The sequence below is a fragment of the Lolium perenne genome, chromosome 3 (assembly GCF_019359855.2).
Source record: "Lolium perenne isolate Kyuss_39 chromosome 3, Kyuss_2.0, whole genome shotgun sequence".
NCBI classification, from domain to species: domain Eukaryota; kingdom Viridiplantae; phylum Streptophyta; class Magnoliopsida; order Poales; family Poaceae; genus Lolium; species Lolium perenne.
This window is the reverse complement of record NC_067246.2, coordinates 48,058,695-48,066,465: the sequence shown is the minus strand read 5'-3', so window position 1 is coordinate 48,066,465 and position 7,771 is coordinate 48,058,695. Positions and strand designations below refer to the sequence as shown.

Here is a 7,771-nt window from a genome sequence, read left to right as displayed (position 1 = left end):
CATCTATGCATAGACACGGCTCGATACCACTTGTAGGATAATGTTGCATAGAAAACAAAAATTTTCCTACGGCGAACACGCAATCCAAGCCAAGATGCAATCTAGAAGACGGTAGCAACGAGGGGTATCGAGTCTCACCCTTGAAGAGATTCCAAAGCCTACAAGATGAGGCTCTTGTTGCTGCGGTAGACGATCACTTGCCGCTTGCAAAGCGCGTAGAAGATCTTGATCACGATCGGTTCGGCGCCACGAACGGGCAGCACCTCCGTGCTCGGTCACACGTTCGGTTGTTGATGAAGACGACGTCCACCTCCCCGTTCCGGCGGGCAGCGGAAGTAGTAGCTCCTCTTGAATCCGACGCACGACGGCGTGGTGTCGGTGGCGGTGTAGAAGTCCGGCGGAGCTTCGCTAAGCTATGCGGGCAATATGGAGTGGATGAGCTTGGCTATTGTTTGGGAGGGTGGCCGGCCACTCTATGGGGGCCGCCAGCTTGTGGTCGTGGGGTGGCCGGCCCCCTCCCTTGGCCCCTCATTAGAGTGGTTGTTCCCAAGGGATGGTGTGCTAGTCTTCGAATCAGACCCGAAACCAACACCTTCGATAGTAGTGGAATCGTAGCCCAACTAGGACTCCCACGCTAAGGTGGGATTCCCACCTCCCATGTGGGGGTGGCCGGCCCCTATGGTGGAGTCCACTTGGGACTCCACCCCATCTAGGGCTGGCCGGCCATGGAGGTGGAGTCCCTTGTGGACTCCACCTTCCTTGGTGGTTTCTTCCGGACTTTTCTAGAACCTTCTAGAACCTTCCATAGAACCTTCCGCGACATTTTATTTCACATAAAATGACATCCTATATATGAATCTTATTCTCCGGACCATTCCGGAACTCCTCGTGATGTCCGGGATCTCATCCGGGACTCCGAACAAATATTCGAACTCCATTCCATATTTCAAGTGCTACCATTTCAACATCCAACTTTAAGTGTGTCACCCTACGGTTCGAGAACTATGCGGACATGGTTGAGTACTCACTCCGACCAATAACCAATAGCGGGATCTGGAGATCCATAATGGCTCCCACATATTCAACGATGACTTTAGTGATCGAATGAACCATTCACATATATTACCAATTCCCTTTGTCTCGCGATATTTTACTTGTCCGAGGTTTGATCTTCGGTATCACTCTATACCTTGTTCAACCTCGTCTCCTGACAAGTACTCTTTACTCGTACCGTGGTATGTGGTCTCTTATGAACTCATTCATATGCTTGCAAGACATTAGACGACATTCCACCGAGAGGGCCCAGAGTATATCTATCCGTCATCGGGATGGACAAAACCCCACTGTTGATCCATATGCCTCAACTCATACTTTCCGGATACTTAATCCCACCTTTATAGCCACCCATTTACGCAGTGGTGTTTGGTGTAATCAAAGTACCTTTCCGGTATAAGTGATTTACATGATCTCATGGTCATAAGGACTAGGTAACTATGTATCGAAAGCTTATAGCAAATAACTTAATGACGAGATCTTATGCTACGCTTAATTGGGTGTGTCCATTATATCATTCACACAATGACATAACCTTGTTATTAATAACATCCAATGTTCATGATTATGAAACTAATCATCCATTAATCAACAAGCTAGTTTAAGAGGCATACTAGGGACTTCTTGTTTGTCTACATATCACACATGTACTAATGTTTCGGTTAATACAATTCTAGCATGATATATAAACATTTATCATAAACATAAAGATATAAATAATAACCACTTTATTATTGCCTCTAGGGCATATCTCCTTCACTCAATACCTAGACCTCCTTGATCCTTGGGTCTGCAGACGATATTCCACTTAGTAAGTCGATATTTCCTTTTATTTTCGTCGGATTGCCAGAAAAACCGGGATCTATAAAAGTCCAATCTTTTCCTTACCCCAACAGGTATTTCTAGAAAAGAAAGCATGAACATCGGTAAGCTCGTTAAAACCGAATTGATAAGGACAAGTCTGTCTCCATAGGACAGTAGTTTGCCTTTCCAGCATCCCAATTTGCTTTCAAATCGGGTCTCTACTGGATACCAATCAGAAATTCTAAGCTTTCTAAAATGAATAGGGATACCTAAGTATTTAAAGGGTAACGAACCAGCATCACATCCAAAGATCTGTTTATACTGGTCCACTTCATCATTTGCCTTCCCAAAGCAAAAAATCTCACTCTTATGAAAATTAATTTTAAGCCCAGAGAGTTCTTCGAAAAGGCATAGAATTAATTTCATATTCACTTCTTTCTGGAGATCATGTTCTAAGAAAAGGATAGTATCATCAGCATATTGTAAAATAGAGATCCCCCCTTCAACCAAATGAGGAATAAGCCCCCCTACCTGATCATCATTTTTTGCTCTCTCAATGATGATAGCAAGCATATCCACTACAACATTAAAAAGAATAGGGGACAAAGGATCACCCTGTCTCAAACCTTTTTTTGTCTGAAAATAATGACCAATGTCATCATTTACTTTTACACCTACACTACCCCTTTGGACATATTGGCTGATCATCCTACACCATTTAGGGGCAAACCCCTTCATCCTCAAAGTTTGTTGTAGGAATGACCATTTGACTTTATCATATGCCTTTTCGAAGTCGATTTTAAATAAAACCCCATCTAATTTCTTATTATGTAACTCATGGTTAGTTTCGTGAAGAATGACCACCCCTTCAAGAATATTCCTTCCCGGCATAAAAGCGGATTGTGTTGGTCTTATAACTCTTGGGGCAATCCCCGTTATACGATTTGTACCAGCCTTAGTAAAAATTTTAAAGCACACATTCAGAAGACAAATAGGTCTATATTGTTGTATTTGCACCGCGTCCTCTTTTTTGGGTAATAATGTAATGACGCCGAAATTCAATTTGTATAGAGGCAAATCCCCAATACTGAATTGATTGAACAGTGCCATTAAATCATCTTTTATTACTACCCACAAATTTTGATAAAAATCAGCCGGAAAACCATCAGGTCCCAGCGCTTTATTACGTTCCATCTGAAAAAGTGCGTCATGAACTTCTTCCTTAGAGAAAGAAGCTGTGAGAATCGCATTCTCAACAGTCGATATCTGGGGAATGTCCTGCACCTCCTCCTCTACCAAAGAAATATTATTTGACACCGGTGCCCCGAATAATTTTTTATAAAACTCAGTAATGTAGACCTTCAAATTATCCTCCCCAATAATGGTTCCTTCTTGTTGTTCCACTTACTGTTTGATGAACCAATATTCTTTTATTCATAAATAATGGAGGCAGGGTGAAAGGTGGTAGAGAAAGGTAACACTACTTGTACCTGCCAGTAGTAAAGTTTTTCTACGTAGAAAATTTCCACCTACAAAAGTATGGAGGTATAAGCTTGCTATCTTAGAGAGTAATTCATAATGAGAAAAGTTCAATATAATTTCATATTATATTCTAGCCAGAACATCAACTACAGACCTGCATAGCATAAGTTGAAAAGTGTAAAATCACATAAATGCCAATCAAGCAAACTAACTAAATCACATAGGAATCAGCCTTTCCATCTGGCCTACATCTTTATCAGTCTACTACTCAAAATGGGAAGGAAAAAGTTATATATCTTGTCGATTATATAAATCCCATCACAAATCGTTAAGCACAACTTTTTTCCAGTGGATTCTAACATAGTGCCAATTAATAAACTATAAAAACAAATGAATGCATTTCTTTGAATATACAGTAGTATAACTATCTTCCTCCAGATAAAGTAGAGACAAACATAAATAAACTAAAAACAGCTACAATCAAACTACAATTTTACATTTATACAAGCAGCGTTGAACTGTCAGCTTGGACAGAATATGTAGTGAGAAAACATTCCTATCATCTTTTTAAGAGAATAAGTACACCAGATATAAAAAGCGCTTCTATACAGAATTTGAAACATGAAGATCATAAGAGAATCTTTTTGAAACTGGGAACAATCTGTCAAACATTTGAGAACTAAATGGTGAAATAGTTCAATTACATAGAATTTAGAATGTTACTTGTAAAACTATACTGTAATTTCACATGGACACTAGGGGCAAATGTAGAATCTTTCAGTTGTTTCTATAATTAAGGAAAAATACACGTATATTTAGCTGCATGTGTGCATTTTTTTCCAGGTTAGTTAGCTTTGTCATACCGTTTGTACAACATCAGTACTCCAGAGCCTACAACAATTCAAAAGTATCTGACCCTTTGTCATCAATGAACATTCTTATTTTAATTTAGAACATGTTAATTTTTTTCTAATTGTGCTCAACAATAGAATTCAGTCCATGCAAAATAAATAAAGTGAATCATTCATTTTCGAATCCGGGGATTAGTTCACACTGCCTCTATGATCTTGTAATATTATCCATGCTGATAAGAACAGTAGCAATTTTAATAAATATACACTATTTGTTCAAACAAATTTCCAATCAGAGTACGCATACATCTGAGATCAGTGTCTCAATGACAATACTATTCAAGAAAATATGACATCATAAATCATGTTTTCTAAATCAGGACTAATAGGGATGCACACACACTTATCTCATATGCATACTTAGAGGTTACTACCGAACATTGATACTATCAGTTATTTCACATCCAACTTCAATGAATTTGTGAATTAGCATTTCCCTAGGGGCTCCACAGTCAAGCTTATCTTGCTCCTGCTGCTTACTATATACCAGAAGAATATACATTGGTAATTTATGTCAAACTAATCCCCTTTAGTATAGGTTTTATTACCAGTTCTTGTAGGGCTTTCAGGTTGCATTCTTACATATTATAACACCTTTCTTAGCATCTGCTTCTATCGTTTTGATGATTTCTTACAGTATGCAGTGCACCGTCAAATAGCCGTTTGAAGAGGAGCAAAGCATGTACCTATATCTGTTTAACCAATTCCTCGTCCAAGCAAAAGTAGTATACAGATTTTTTGCTGATAAGCTTAATTTAGATAATAAGGTACAAATGTCTTTAGCAAAAGGGCTAACTTACTTAGCACAACATGCTAGTTGTGGCTGGAAAACAGAAATTAGTCCTGAGAGAAGGACTACTAAGCAGTGTATACATATATAGGGAGCCCTGTATATGGACAGCCTATGAAACCATCCTGAGATACGGTCAAAATGCGCATAAAATGCACACTATGGTATACGCTGAACATTAGACCATGTTTAGTCACCGGGAGCTATTTAGTTGGAGTGCAGAGCATACATGTAAGCAACATACCTGTTAAAATGTAAGCACGACAAATCGAAAATGTCCATCTAAACAACATACCATAAAAATGGAAGGCGGATACAACAAATCTTTATGAGCAGGTGTGTAATATTTAGCGGGCATATATTTTAGGTCCTCCAAACTTTATAGTCTACCTGAAACAAAACAAAATGGTTAACCAATCGCTCAAAACAAACAAAGAACACTTAGGTGCAGGATTCATTAGTGTCCGCTTGTTATAGGAAAGGAACTGATAGTACTTTGATTTAAGTAAAAGTACATAAACAGCAAATACAATAACGAACTAAAAAAGAGAAGAGAAGGAATAGTTGGCCATGGAGATCTGAGAAGACATTTTGCACTTAGAAAGCATGACGAAAAAATGATGGAAGCTCAACAAGATGTATATCCATTAAATAGATATACTCTCAACTCTGGGCTAGAGCGAAAATTCTCCTGCGAGATGACCTTAAACTATATAAGGCTGGCTACAGAGAAAAAACACATTACAGTACCTAAGAATTGTAATTTGAGCAGTAAAAACAACCTGGTACGGAAGTTTTAGTAGAAGATTTGCTATTTGCGTACGAATTTCAGCTCACGTTCTCAAGTGGTGATCCAGAGCTGCAGCCTGTCTAAGCTTCTCGGCAGGCGGCTGCTCTGCGCCTCCCCCAAAATCTGCAATCCTTGGAGCAAATTCCTTAGCCTCTGAGATGAACAGCAAATGCGGCAGCAAAGGGGAACACAGATCTGGAGCGCGACAGTGGCTGCGAGGTCGAGATGGTCATATCAATGCTCCACGATAGAAGACATTACAGTTCTACAAACCAGAAAAAACTAAGAATTAGTCCAGTTGAAGGGGAGTATACCTAGCTTGGCCCAGGAATCAAAGCTAGCAAGGGCAACCAAGTGATGGAGTTTGAGAATCTCACCTGCGTGATGGTCATCACTATAAGGCTCGCCGTCGCTGAGGACGAATAAGGTCTCTCAGGCGGTCTTGTGGCGTCCTCAAAATCATTGCAGCAATTGCATCAGGAAGAAGATGTGGAGCTCCCACACGCTGACGAAGTACAAATTCCTTTGCCCCCCCTCCGCACACGCCCTACCATCGCTTCAATCGGGAACCAAACGCCTCGAGAACGGCCGCGCCCAGTGGGCCCAGATCAGGCTTGCAACACCATCGCACGCTCCACGCCGCACGCACCACCAATGCCACCGCTCCTCCTAGCAACAGCAACTTGGCATCGTTCCCGACAGAGGCAACCAAATAAATCGCCGCCAGAGCAAGCAAATCGAGGCCTCATCAGCGAGCAATCCACGCAGCACGAACTCGGGGAAGAGCTGGTACTCGATGCCACCGGAGGTGGCACGGGAGCTGAGGTAGGGGAGCATGTGGGCGAGCAGAGAAAGCCGAAGATGACCCCCTCCCGCCGCAGATGCGCCTGCCTGAAGATGGCGCCCGCCAACTTCACCGTGAGCAGATCGGTTTCTAGGAAGGAAGATGAGGACGGGGGCCTCCGTAGGGGTATGGAGCGGGGCGCCGCCCATCCATGGAGACCATCCGCTGCCGACTGATTTAGAGAGAGGAAATGTGGAAGCGGAATGGTCGAGAAAGGGCACGCGCCGCTCGGAGAACAAATTAGTTAGTCAAAGCTGTGTGCACGCGTAAACGAATAGTATAAGCGAGGATGTGGTTGAGACCCACGACGCGACAGCAGGCCAGGTAAACGAATTGGTACGCACACCCAGACCTAAAACACCATAGGAAGATCCATGCCAAGTAAAAACAGATAGAAACTGCAAGATACCACCAGAGCTACACACGAAACAATAACAGAGCATAGTAAAACACGTGTCACCCAGCCATGACCCCTTGAAATGGCCCCAAAATTCTTACAAAAAAGATATTTGTTCCCAAATAGTATAGTAGTTATTCTGCTCGGCAGGTCTGCTCAATTTCTTTCGTCCTAGCCATCCTGCAGATGGTTAGTTATCTTTATTTGTTTTTTTACAGGCGCCGAGGTTGGCCTTTATGTTTTCCCCTTATACTCGCTTGAATGAGTCAATAGCATAAATAAATTAAATTAAATTTTATAATTTGTATTATTTTTTAAAATTTTAATATTTTTTTGCCAAACCTAAAACCTGAAAATATGAAAATCTTATAATTTGCTAAAAGTAATAGTAATATTTTAGGACTCAAAAAATATTATAATTATTAATTTTAATTTTAAAAAAATAAAAAATATATAAAATTCTAAATTTCTGGAAAAAGCTAAAATCTTCCTGCTTTCATATTTTCATTTGAAATTTTGAGAATCTATAAATTAGCTAACCGGAATTTTGAGAATCTAATTATTAATTTCATTTGGATGTAACTTTTTCTGACGATGATTTTGATATACTATACGTATTTTTCCGACGTCGTATGCAAAAACTAATGCGATTTTATCGTTTTTCAAATTTTGTTTGCAAAAAAAGTCAAAATTCGAATTT

The 7,771-nt window shown here is 40.5% G+C and overlaps 1 long non-coding RNA gene across 2 annotated transcripts; it reads right to left on the bottom strand.

Moving 5' to 3' along the window:
- Nucleotides 1-2,301: 2,301 nt before the first annotated feature.
- On the bottom strand, nucleotides 2,302-6,927 carry LOC139838415 (uncharacterized). Of its 2 annotated transcripts, none has more exons than XR_011754881.1 (3): nucleotides 6,208-6,927; nucleotides 5,823-6,095; nucleotides 2,302-5,430 (listed from the first exon to the last, which is right to left on the bottom strand). It is a non-coding gene; the product is annotated as an uncharacterized lncRNA (long non-coding RNA). The 2 variants fall into 2 exon arrangements; XR_011754882.1 differs by lacking the exon at nucleotides 2,302-5,430 and adding an exon at nucleotides 5,437-5,731.
- Between the last annotated feature and the right edge of the window lie 844 nt (nucleotides 6,928-7,771).